The sequence below is a fragment of the Portunus trituberculatus genome, chromosome 28 (genome assembly GCF_017591435.1).
Source record: "Portunus trituberculatus isolate SZX2019 chromosome 28, ASM1759143v1, whole genome shotgun sequence".
Taxonomy (NCBI): Eukaryota; Metazoa; Arthropoda; class Malacostraca; order Decapoda; family Portunidae; genus Portunus; species Portunus trituberculatus.
The window spans coordinates 1812270-1824769 of NC_059282.1; the positions used below are offsets into that span (position 1 = coordinate 1812270).

The 12500-nt window shown below is 40.9% G+C and overlaps 1 protein-coding gene across 2 annotated transcripts in view; it reads right to left on the bottom strand.

Moving 5' to 3' along the window:
• Window positions 1–10937, bottom strand: part of LOC123510335 (interference hedgehog-like) — a 44595-nt gene extending 33658 nt beyond the window's left edge. Inside the window, exon 1 of one of the 2 annotated variants that reach the window (XM_045265409.1) lies at window positions 10331–10937. The gene's annotated coding sequence lies outside the window, so the exon portion shown is untranslated. The remainder of the gene's footprint in view (window positions 1–10330) is intronic. The other variant, XM_045265408.1, reaches the window with a different exon arrangement.
• Between the last annotated feature and the right edge of the window lie 1563 nt (window positions 10938–12500).

Here is a 12500-nt window from a genome sequence, read left to right on the forward strand (position 1 = left end):
TACCTAATATATGCACCATAAAAATGTTTTTTACATAGAAAATATAGACAAAAATTTACACAATTGGAAGAGAAGTTCCTATAGGTAGGTCTTAGAAACACGATATATATATATATATATATATATATATATATATATATATATATATATATATATATATATATATATACACACACACACAGGGTATCCACAAAGTCTGCGTACATAGGAAATTTCACTATTTTACTTATTCATGTAATTTTTAGGTTAGGTTAGGTTAGGTTAGGGTGTGTACAAAGTCTGGGTACACAGGAGATTAACACATACTTTTAAAACAAAACAATTTTATTTAAATCTAATGTTGATAAATACTATTTTCAATAAGATTTCCATAATTTTCAATGCATAATTTGATACGCTTTACAAAATTCAGGTGAGCTTGACTGAATAGGTCTGCATTGCCGAAGCAAAATGGGCAGGGGCCCCATCCTGATGAAACCTGTTTGGAAGTCCTTTGCCCAGGCGCTCAATTTGAGGCAGTAATTTGTCTAACCTAACCTAACCTAACCTAAAAATAACAAATAAATAGTGAAATTTCCTATGTACCCAGACTTTGTGGACACCATATATATATATATATATATATATATATATATATATATATATATATATATATATATATATATATATATATATATATATATATATATTCTTGTCATTTTAATGCATACATCTCTAGTTACTCTTTTAAAAAATACATATGGAAAAAAGAAGGTAAGATTTAGAAGTCTATTAATCCAGGTAAGAAATAAATACTGATTATCTTTCGTGTGAAATTTTTAGGTACGTCTTAGAAATATACAAATAAAGACGATAAAAGAATATTTTACCAGGCAAAATATCAACATACCCAAATTATTTCTGAGCACAAATTTCAGGGTACGCTTGAGAAACAGGACAGATATAATGAGAAGCAGGTAGAATGTGAAGCAGCTGGCGGGCACACTACGGATCCCAGGCGAGGCAGTGTCTGTGAGGAGTAATGCAAAACAACACACACCCGCACACGTTGATTCCAGGGGGACGCTTGGCACACACCGGATTAGTATAATGAAAGACATACAAAAACTATATACCTCCTTCAGACTTCCACAGAGGTGCTGGAAGTGGATTGCCTTGTACGAGAGAGACTGAAATAGTACGTATGTAGCGAGTTAAAAATTCATATGATGTGGAGGAAATACAAACTTATGATGGAAAAGATGGAAAAATATACACACTTCCAGAAAGATCATGGACGTGAAGAGCCTGGCGAAAGAAAAGTTCGAAAAGGTAAAAAAAAAAAAATGGAATTCCTGACGATATGGAGGAAATACAAAATAATAAACGAAAAAGACGCAAAACTACACAACAACAAAGACAATTAAATAAATACACATCACAACATTCTCATATCGTAAAGATACTCAAATAAAAATCCCTCCAATTTTCCACTGATAAACATTTTTACCCCTAAAACGCCCAACAAGTAAAGAAAACGGACACCTGTGCTACCAACCTTTCCTACCTCACACGTAGTAGAAAGGGCGAGGGAGAGGAGAGGAGAGGAGGTTAAAGTATAATGTAATGCCTTCCTCACTTAATTTACGGTACTCAGAGGCAGCTAATACACGCCAATCACCCTCAAGTACTCCCATATACTGGTGGCAAGACAATACTTAACTAGGGTTGCCATATATGAACTATCAAAATTCCGGACACCTTTACTAACACCTGATTACGGTCCTGATATGATACTGGAAAACATGTAAATTAATTAAAAGAAACTCAACTTATTTATCTTTGCATATGGCTGATAATCATTAATGCCTTTATGTGCCAGTGAGACAAATGTTCCTGGTTTACACACCAAACACTCAGCTTCCTACTCATCCCTGCCTTTTTTCAAGCACGGGAGTTTGTTCTGCATCTCTGCACGGAATTTACAATTTCGTTTGGGCATCTTGACAAAAACAAGTAATAGTTGTAATGACAAGGTCACAAGGCCGCAAACAGTAATCCAAACTGACCCCTATCAGAGCTGGTTAAAGACTGTGGCGCGAGTCGCAACCGTCGTGGACTCGTGAGGCGGCGTTGGGAAGGATGCGAGCACCGACTTCATAGGACCCATACACGTCACTACGTCAGAGTCTTGACCGAAATTAAACCAAAGCAGCTGCCACTCGGTGAACCCCTCTCTCTCCTCTCCCATCATTTCAACCCAAGGAAATTTAATAAATGTGATTTTTAAACAGTTACTGATGGAAGGTGAAATTCCGGACATTTGAGGGATTTTAAAAAATCCCCCCGGACGCAGATTTCGTTATCTGAATTCCGGACATGTCCGGGAAAATCCGGACGTATGGCAACCCTATACCTCTTACCCTCAATAGAACACACACAAGGAAGGTAAGAAGTACACACACACACACACACACACACACACACACACACACACACACACACACACACACACACACACACACACAGAGAGAGAGAGAGAGAGAGAGAGAGAGAGAGAGAGAGAGAGAGAGAGAGAGAGAGAGAGTTATTAACTATAATTACATATATTATTCCTCTTGGAAAGAGAGATAAAAAAGAATGAAATAAAAATAAAAAGAAAAGGAGAGAGAGAGAGAGAGAGAGAGAGAGAGAGAGAGAGAGAGAGAGAGAGAGAGAGAGAGAGAGAGAGAGAGAGAGAGAGAGAGAACAGAAAATAAGCAAATATAGACGAATAAAAAAGAAACAGAAAGAAAAAGAAGAGCAAGAAAATAAAACTAACTAGATAACACACCGAAAGATAAAACAACACAATTTGAACAGAAGAATAACGAAGAAGGAAAGGAAAAAAGTGAACAATAATATACAGAGAAAGAATAATAATAAAAAAATCAAGAAATAAAAAAAAATCTATGTAATTGTAAGACAGAGGAAGCCCGGGGCGAAGGCAGGATGATAATGAGATCGCTCAAAAATAATAACTATGTAATGCCAAAGAAAACCAGTGAAGCAAAGAAAATGGGAGGCATTTCTTTGAGGTTAGCCGCGGGAAGGGGATTTTTATGTATTCTCTCTCTCTCTCTCTCTCTCTCTCTAAAGTGATAGCATGGTAAAACGAGAGAGAGAGAGAGAGAGAGAGAGAGAGAGAGAGAGAGAGAGAGAGAGAGAGAGAGAGAGAGAGAGAGAGAGAGAGAGAGAGAGAGAGAGAACGAAAATAATGTGAAGAGGAGGAAGACAAAGGAATACAGGAGGAGGAGGAGGAGGAGGAGGAGGAGGAGGAGGAGGAGGAGGAGGAGGGAGGAGGAGAAGAAGGAAAAGGAGAAGGAGAAGGAGGAGGAAAGAGAACGAAGAGGACGAGGTCAAATAATAATAATAATAATAATAATAATAATAATAATAATAATAATAATAATAATAATAATAATAGTAATAGTAATAATAATAAGACGACGACGAAAAGAAGAAGAAGAAGAAGAAGAAAAAAAAAAGAAAAAGAAAAGTAAAAGAAAACACTGCATATAAAAAGAGGAAGAACCACATGGAGATGAAACAAGAGGAGATATCGACCGGAAAAAAAAGAAACACGAGGAGGAGGAGGAGGAGGAGGAGGAGGAGGAGGAGGAGGAGGAGAAAAAATATATAAACCAATACCTAAAGCTTAAACAAAACCACATATGCAGAGAGAGAGAGAGAGAGAGAGAGAGAGAGAGAGAGAGAGAGAGAGAGAGAGAGAGAGAGAGAGAGAGAGAGAGACTTCCATTGACAAACTGTGCCTAATGACCGCTTGCTGCAGGAGGTGGTGATGGTGGTGTTAAGCGAGGGAGTATAAAAGTGTGTGATTAGTGAGCGCCAAGTATTAGTTGTGGTCGTGTTTGCAAGTAATAATAATGTGATTGATGATGATGCGGGAAAAGGAGATTAGGTCAGGGTTTGGAGGGAAAGGAGGATTACGATTAGGAATAAGAGAGAGGAGGAGGAGGAGGAGGAGGAGGAGGAGGAGGAGGAGGAGGATTAAGAAAAATGTTATGATGATATAGATAAACTTAGCAGAGCAGGGGAGGGAAGGAGGGAGGGAGGAGGAGGAGGAGGAGGAGGAGGAGGAGGAGGAGGAGGAGGAGGAGGAGGAGGAGGAGGAGGAGGAGGAGAAGAAAGAAGACGTCACGGCTATACCACCACCACCACCACCACCACCACAACAACAACAACAACAACAACAACAACAATAATAATAATAATAAGAAGAAGAAGAACCACCACCACCACCACCAGTCCCCCCCCAACAACAACAACAACAACGTAAAGCTGATGCCAGTTATTCTGCATGGCCACTACACGTTTCCGTTTTTGTTGCCTGTCTGCCGCCGCGATACCTCCATTTCTTATTGCATACGCAGCTCCATTTTCTGTTGGCGCCTCAAGCCTCAATTACGTTTTCTGTAAATCATGCATCCTCATTAAGTTTTTTTTTGTGTGTGAGGCAGCCGCGAAACCCGTTTTCTCTCACTCAGGAAGCCACAAGTACGTCCCTGTTGCCCGCTTGATCCTGCTCCCCGTTTTCTATCCCTCGGTAACTTAACTAATTCCACATGTCATTGTTTTCATGTCTTTTATTTATTTATTTATTTTTTATACCATGTGGGCTTTTCACGGGAATTTCTGGGCTAAAGGGGGTACTTTTTGGGGTACCTCCTATCTCAAAGCCCACCCGCTAGGAAACCGTTGCTCCGAGTGAGGAAGCCCAACCTACACTCGGACCGTGGACAGTATTCAAACCTGTGCGCTTGGAGACCCCTCGGACCCCAAAGCACGCATGGTTCCACTGTAAGAGGGGAAAACAGCCAAGGAAAACAAAACGATAAAATAAAAAGTCCCACTGAGATGCCAGGTCCCGAACAGTGTTGAGCTATTTATCATCTATCATTATCTATCACTTATTACTGTACTTGTTAGTCTGCAATTCCTGGTGTGTTTCTTGTAAATGTGTAACTTAATTCATTTTCTTCCCGTTTATCGTTTACTCTTACTGGATGGCGTAATTAATTCCTTCACTCTCTTTTAATTTCCTGTTGTGCTCGTCATCATGGAATCTTTCTCATATATATTACTTGCATACACATTCTTAGTGGTATTCTTTACATGTTTTATTAAGTTTTTACTCTTATTCCGTAATTTGCTACAATATAAGCATGACTACTACAAATTGTTGACATTATACGATTGTTATTCATTCATCTCATCTTTCCTTTTTGTTGATTACCAGCTTCTCTCTAAATCCTGTTATGAATTTGCATTTATTCGCCACTCATCACTTTATTTCAATTTCAATAAGTTCACTTTGAAATTACAACCTTACCTCACAATCCTAATACGTGTCCTTTGTGTCCTTACCTCACAATCCTAATACGTGTCCTTTGATATTACAACTCCATCTCACAATCCTAATACGTGTCCTTTGATATTACAACTTCGCCTCACAATCTTAATACGTGTCCTTGGATATTACAACCTTACCTCACAATTTTAATACGTGTTCTTGGATATTACAACTTCACCTCACAATCTTAATACGTGTTCTTAGATATTACAACTTCGCCTCACAATCTTAATACGTGTCCTTGAATATTACAACTTCACCTCACAATCTTAATACGTGTTCTTGGATATTACAACTTCAACTCACAATCTTAATACGTGTCCTTTGATTTTCTTTGACATTACAACCTTATCTGACAATTTCAACGCATTTTCTTTGATATCACAACCTTCTCTCAAACTAATACATTTTCTTTGATATTGCAACCTCATCTTACAACCTCAATACGTTCTTTCATTTTACAACTTTGCCTCACTATTTTTACACATTTTCTTCAATATTACAACCTTATGTCACAATCTTCACACATTTTCTTTAACATTACAACCTTACCTCAAAATTTCAATACATTTTCTCTCATATTACAACCTCATCTCGCAACCTCAACACGTTTTCTGTTATGCGGGATCCTTCATTACATTTTCTGTGGGTTGGCCGCGCACGCTCGTCACGTTTTCTGTCGCGACGGATGCTTTTTCTCAAATGGTAATGTTATCCTTTAGATGATTGGTCCCTCGTGGCCGCTCCCTGCAACCAGACCTCCTCCCCCCACCCCCGCACTCACCCTCTTCTTCTCCCTTCCTATCAACCTCCCATCCTCTCTCTCTCTCTCTCTCTCTCTCTCTCTCTCTCTACTATATTAGGATTATTTTTTCTCTTTCCTTATTTATTTGCTCTACTAAAGGTTAATGTTACAATGCATTTATAGCAGAAGAAGAAGAAGAAGAAGAAGAAGAAGAAGAAGAAGAAGAAGAAGAAGAAAAGTAAAAGCGATGAATGAAACAAAGAGAATAGTGATAACATAAAAAGAATGAATGATGAGGACGAGGAAATGAAGAGAACAAAAGGAGGAAAAATAAATCAGAAGTGAAAAATGAAATAAAAAGAGAACAAAGAATAATAAATAAATCAAAGAAAAAAAGAGGAAGAAAAAAAAAAGGAAAGAAGTAAGAGAAAAAAGGAGGAAGAGGAAGAAGGCAACCCTGACGTCACACCCACACACTCCTACACACACACACACACACACACACACACACACACACACACACACACACACACACACACACACGTCTAAACAAACCAGGTGAAAAGACTCAAGGTAGCAACATCGCCTGCTTATCTGAGTCACCTGAGAGGAGGAGGAGAAGGAGGAGGAGGAGGAGGAGGAGCAGGAGGGAAAGAAACACAGGTATAAGAATCACCTCCGTACAAGCCCAGTGACCCGAACACACACACACACACACACACACACACACTGACACATGCCACCCACGCAGATGCTTCCCCTCCTCCTCCTCCTCCACTGGCCAATACAATGCCTTATCTCTCTCTCTCTCTCTCTCTCTCTCTCTCTCTCTCTCTCTCTCTCTCTCTCTCTCTCTCTCTCTTCCCTTCTTTATTTTCTCTCCATGTCTTTAATTTGTTTCTTTTCTTAATATCCCTCCATCTTCCTCCTTCTCATTTTCTTTTTCTTCCTCCTCCTTGTCTTCTTTTATTCCTCCTCCTCCTCCTCCTCCTCCTCCTCCTCCTGTGAGTTTCAAATATTCTCAACAGGTGTTCTGCCTTCATTATGATTACCTGGATAAGAGAGAGAGAGAGAGAGAGAGAGAGAGAGAGAGAGAGAGAGAGAGAGAGAGAGAGAGAGAGAGAGAGAGAGAGAGAGAGATGCACTGCTCTTTCAAAATAATGCACTTGAAACAATGGATATATAAATAAAGGCCAAATATTTGAATACATATACCAGGACCACCACCACCACTACTACCACCACCACCACTACTACCACTACTACTACCACCACCACCACCATCGCCACCGACCCTTCAAAAATCTATATCTTTTGGCCATTAAGTGAAAGCGTGATATTGAAGCGAAGTGGGTGGTCCAGGAGGAGGAGGAGGAGGAGGAGGAGGAGGAGGCAATTACCTGGAGGAAAGAGGTAATGTTTCCTCTACTCAAAGTGACAAATTGCTGATTCAAGACGACCAGGAGGACACACACACACACACACACACACACACACACACACACACACACACACACACACACACAGTTTCATGATGTGTATATATTAGTATTAGTAGTAGTAGTAGTAGTAGTAGTAGTAGTAGTAGTCAACTGAGTCAGAGAGAGAGAGAGAGAGAGAGAGAGAGAGAGAGAGAGAGAGAGAGAGAGAGAGAGAGAGAGAGAGAGAGAGAAATCACGCAGACCTGATATGTAACAAAAATAAATGAATGAAGATAACAAAGATAAAATGCTGATAATTTGTCACACACACACACACACACACACACACACACACACACACACACACGGCCCGGTAGCTCAGTGGTTAGAGCGCTGGCTTCACAAGCCAGATGACCGGGGTTCGATTCCCCGGCCGGGTGGAGATATTTGGGTGTGTCTCCTTTCACGTGTAGCCCCTGTTCACCTAGCAGTGAATAGGTACGGGATGTAAATCGAGGAGTTGTGACCTTGTTGTCCCGGTGTGTGGTGTGTGCCTGGTCTCAGGCCTATCCCAAGATCGGAAATAATGAGCTCTGAGCTCGTTCCGTAGGGTAACGTCTGGCTGTCTCGTCAGAGACTGCAGCAGATAAAAAACTGTGAATTACACACACACACACACACTATCGATGCATAGCTACACACTATCTCTCTCTCTCTCTCTCTCTCTCTCTCTGCACGAACACGAGTTTTTTCATCATCCTTGAAAATAGAAAAGATAATGGAAATAGATGACGATGAAGAAGAAGAAAAAGAGGAGGAGGAGGAGGAGGAGGAGGAGGAGGAGGAGGAGGAAAATAATGAATAAGATGGTAAAGATGATACATTAAAACCACCACCACCACCACCACCACCACCACAACAACAACAACAACAACAACTAATATCCCTTTCTTTCTCCTCTTCTAATCACCACCACCACCGTTCTATCAGCTGTTATCTCTCACTATTGTCCTGTCCTATCACCACCACCATCACTACCTCTCTCTCTCTCTCTCTCTCTCTCTCTCTGCACCTTATATGATTTATCTCTGCATTATTAGTTCAGTCGTAAGGATCAGAGTGATTTGAATGTTTATCTGAGAAAGTCTATCATAATCTCTCAAAGGTTAATCTTGAGAATATCACTGAGGACTTATAAGAGAGACAGATGTGGAGATTAGCTGGCATAATGCTGATGTGGTGAATTAATGGACAGCCTAAGGACGCAGTGAGGTTGGTACGGGTTTGTCTTGTTATCGTACGCATTTGGAAGACTTGACAATGTTGCTTTCGTACGCTTTTTTCAAGTAATTCTCGTATGTACAGTTAAATAATATGCAATGATTGGTACTTTTTTTAGATTTACGCTTGGTTTTGTTTAGTTATCGTACGCATTTGGAAGATTTGACAAGATTACTTTCGTACGCCCTTTTCAGTCATTCTCGTAAAAACTGACTGACTTGACTGGTGTTTTTTTGTATATATACACATGTATACGTTGATTGTTTCTCTTTAATATTTACGCTTGTTTTTGTCTAGTTATTGTACGCATCTGGAAGACTAGACAAGGTTGCTTTCGTACGCTTTTTTTCAGTAATTGTCGTACAGTTAAATAATATGCACGGATTAGTGCTTTTTTTTTTATATCTACTCTTGTTTTTGTCTAGTTAGCGTAAGCATTTGGAAGACTAGACAAGGTTTTTTTTTTTCCAGTAATTCTCGCACAATTAAATACAATGCACTGATTGGTATCTTTATATACATTTACGCCTGTTTTTGTCTTAGTTATCGTACGCATTTGGAAGACTGCTCTCGTACATTTTCCCCAGAAGTTGTTGCACTGTGTATTTACGTTTGTTCTACATTATCGTGCACATTTTGAAGACTGGGCTCTCGTACGTTTTTTTTTTTTTCCTTAAGATGTCGTATGTTGTTGAATAATATGCAGTTGCAGGTAAGATTGTTACTCTCGTGCACCTGTCTTAAAAGTTATTGTACGTAATGTGACAAATTACGGTTCATTATTGTACGTTTCCCTCAAAATTACCGTGTGCATTCAAGACGAGGTACGCATTCTTATACCTTATACTACGTACTAAATGATGCTAGGTAAATTATTATACTCGCTTGATACAAAATACACACACATCATTAAAGGGACCGGAATGCCTTGAACGAGAAGTAATTTTATAACAGCACCTAATGTTGCGGGTAATAACAGCAGGCGGAATACTGAAGACAAATAAAACACAAATGAATATCAAACAAACACATATAAACAAAGGAAATGAGGAACTTGAATCTTAAAATCTTGGAAGGATATAGGAAAATAAAGAGAGAGAGAGAGAGAGAGAGAGAGAGAGAGAGAGAGAGAGAGAGAGAGAGAGAGAGAGAGAGAGAGAGAGAGTGCAGGACTGGGGCTAGAGGTGGAGGAAAAGTAGGTGGTGATGGTGGTGCTGGTGGAGCAATCTCACAAAAAACTGCATTCTTCCTTTTTTCATATATATTTGTTTGTCTATATTCTCTCTCTCTCTCTCTCTCTCTCTCTCTCTCTAACCAGAAATCTACCTTTTCCTCCTCCTCCTCCTCCTTCTCCTCTTCCTCTTCCTCCACCACATGCCTCTTACTTACCTTACCTACCATTGCCCTTCCCTCCCTCCCTCCCTCCTTCTCCCGTCAAACCACCCACCCATCCACCCTCTCCCTGTCTCTCTCCCTCCCTCTCACACCCACCTCTTGCCGCCACACCTCACGTCCTCGGCACAGCATCCATGGAGGTCCACAAGGGCGGGGAGTCCTACACAGTCCTACGACGATCCTTCAGTCCTTGAGAAATCACTCGGTCTATAGGAATTTACTTAAAAAATACTTCTGTCTGTAACTCCTTCGCTGAGTTTGCTTGTGGGTTTTCTAGATCTTCGAGTGATTGTTTTTCTGGTGATTTGTTATGTTCGTGGTGGGTTGTGGTGAAGGAGTGCTCGGTTTGTGTGAAAAGTTACGCCGCCTTCTGAAGTTCCATTGAAGGACGTACGCACACTCCCCCTCTCGTCTATCGTTATACTGAAGCAGTGAAGGCGCGTCTCCTGTCTGACAATAGATCGTACAGGTGCCAATGTAAACAAATAGGTATTTTTAAGTCGCTGCGTATTGACTCCTTCAGTGCGGCTGTCTATTCTCACTCTTGACGAAAGATGTAGCACAGACTAGCATCTCCCGTGACATGTCTTGAGGGCTGACTTGAGAAGTGAGTTAGGATGCTTTGCTCGTGCGCCTGCCAGCGGTGCCGCCTCAGACCTGGCGGCACCACGTCTGCCAAAGAAAGATGAGATTTTCGAATCCTCTCGCTCGACCAGACTTGAAATCCTGACTTCTCCTCTCATCACATCACACGCTGAGAACCCTAAACCCTAAACCAGCATCCTTACACACCGCACACTAATAGACCCGCTCCCTGAAACCCTAGACACAGGAGAGGAGTGAAGGGTGAAGATGCGGGGTTAAGACATCTCAATATTATTATTTACACTTGAAATCTTGACTTCTTTATCACACCACAGCCTGAAAACTAATCCTAAACCAGCGCTATTATTCACTACACGCCCTTAAGAGACTCACTTGATGAAATATAGGGGGATAAAACAAGAAGAAAATAGCGAAGGTGCGTCGTTGAGGAGATAATTAAGGAAAGGGAGCGAAGGAGGAGGAAAAGTGAAGGAATCTGGGGGAGGTGAGGAAGTTTGCACTAAAGGACCTGCCGCCGCGTGCCCTCGTGTCAACAAGCTGCGAGAAAAATGTGAGGAAGGCGAGCCCTCTTGACGACTCTCACTGCCATTGTTGAAGCAGGAGTGTTGGTGAGCTGAGTAACGCCCCATTGATACGTGTCCATTGACTCAGATGTTGGTTTGCCTGCATTTTTCGTTCCCTCCCCACTGGGTTTGATATGGGTGGGGCCTCCTGATGATTTTTGCTTCTTTCCTCTTCTCCTTCGTTATTCTAATTTCCTTCCTCAGCTGTCATGTTTCTTTAATTTTTCCTTCTTTTTATCTACTGTTCTTGCATTTTTTTCCTTCACTTTAAGAGCAAACGAAGCGAGAAGAAATCACAAACGATATAAAAGAATACACTCGAAGAATATTCAACACCCGAAACTTCAACACGCAATGAGGAAAATTGAACCAGCGAAGAGAATATAAAATAATCAAAACCTAAAAGAAGACAAAGATAAGATACATGAAACACTTGAGCATACAAATCAAAACCAAACACACAGAGACAAACACGGTAGTACATTAAACTAATAAAACTAATCCACACCACCACCACTACCACCGCCGCCGTCAGTGTTACCAGCTCAGGCGCAGAAGCTTTATACTTTTAAGGAGTCCTCGCCATTTCCTCTCTTATCTTTTACTTAGCATTGTACAAATTCTTCATTCCTTTTAAACAGCCTCTAATTACGATACAGGGCCATTAAAGTCACAAGTTGGGAACGTAAACTTTACAATGGAGCGAAAAAAAAAGATAAAATGAGACGAAAGAAAAAAAAAAAGTAGCCGTTACCAACTAAGGAGAGAGAGAGAGAGAGAGAGAGAGAGAGAGAGAGAGAGAGAGAGAGAGAGAGAGAGAGAGAGAGAGAGAGAGAATGCTAGCTAGGGGTCATGAGCTCTGCAACACGGGAGAGAGAACAGGGAGAGGATAGAAAGGCATGGAGTGGGTGAGGAGGAGGGTGAGGGAGAGAGAGGAGGGAGAGAGAGAGGGAGAAAGGGAGAGGGAAGGGAGAGTAGGCAGACACCACAACACCACGTCACATAAATATCATACCGGCATGAACAAGCTAATTTAAAAGAGAGAGAGAGAGAGAGAGAGAGAGAGAGAGAGAGAGAGAGAGAGAGAGAGAGAGAGA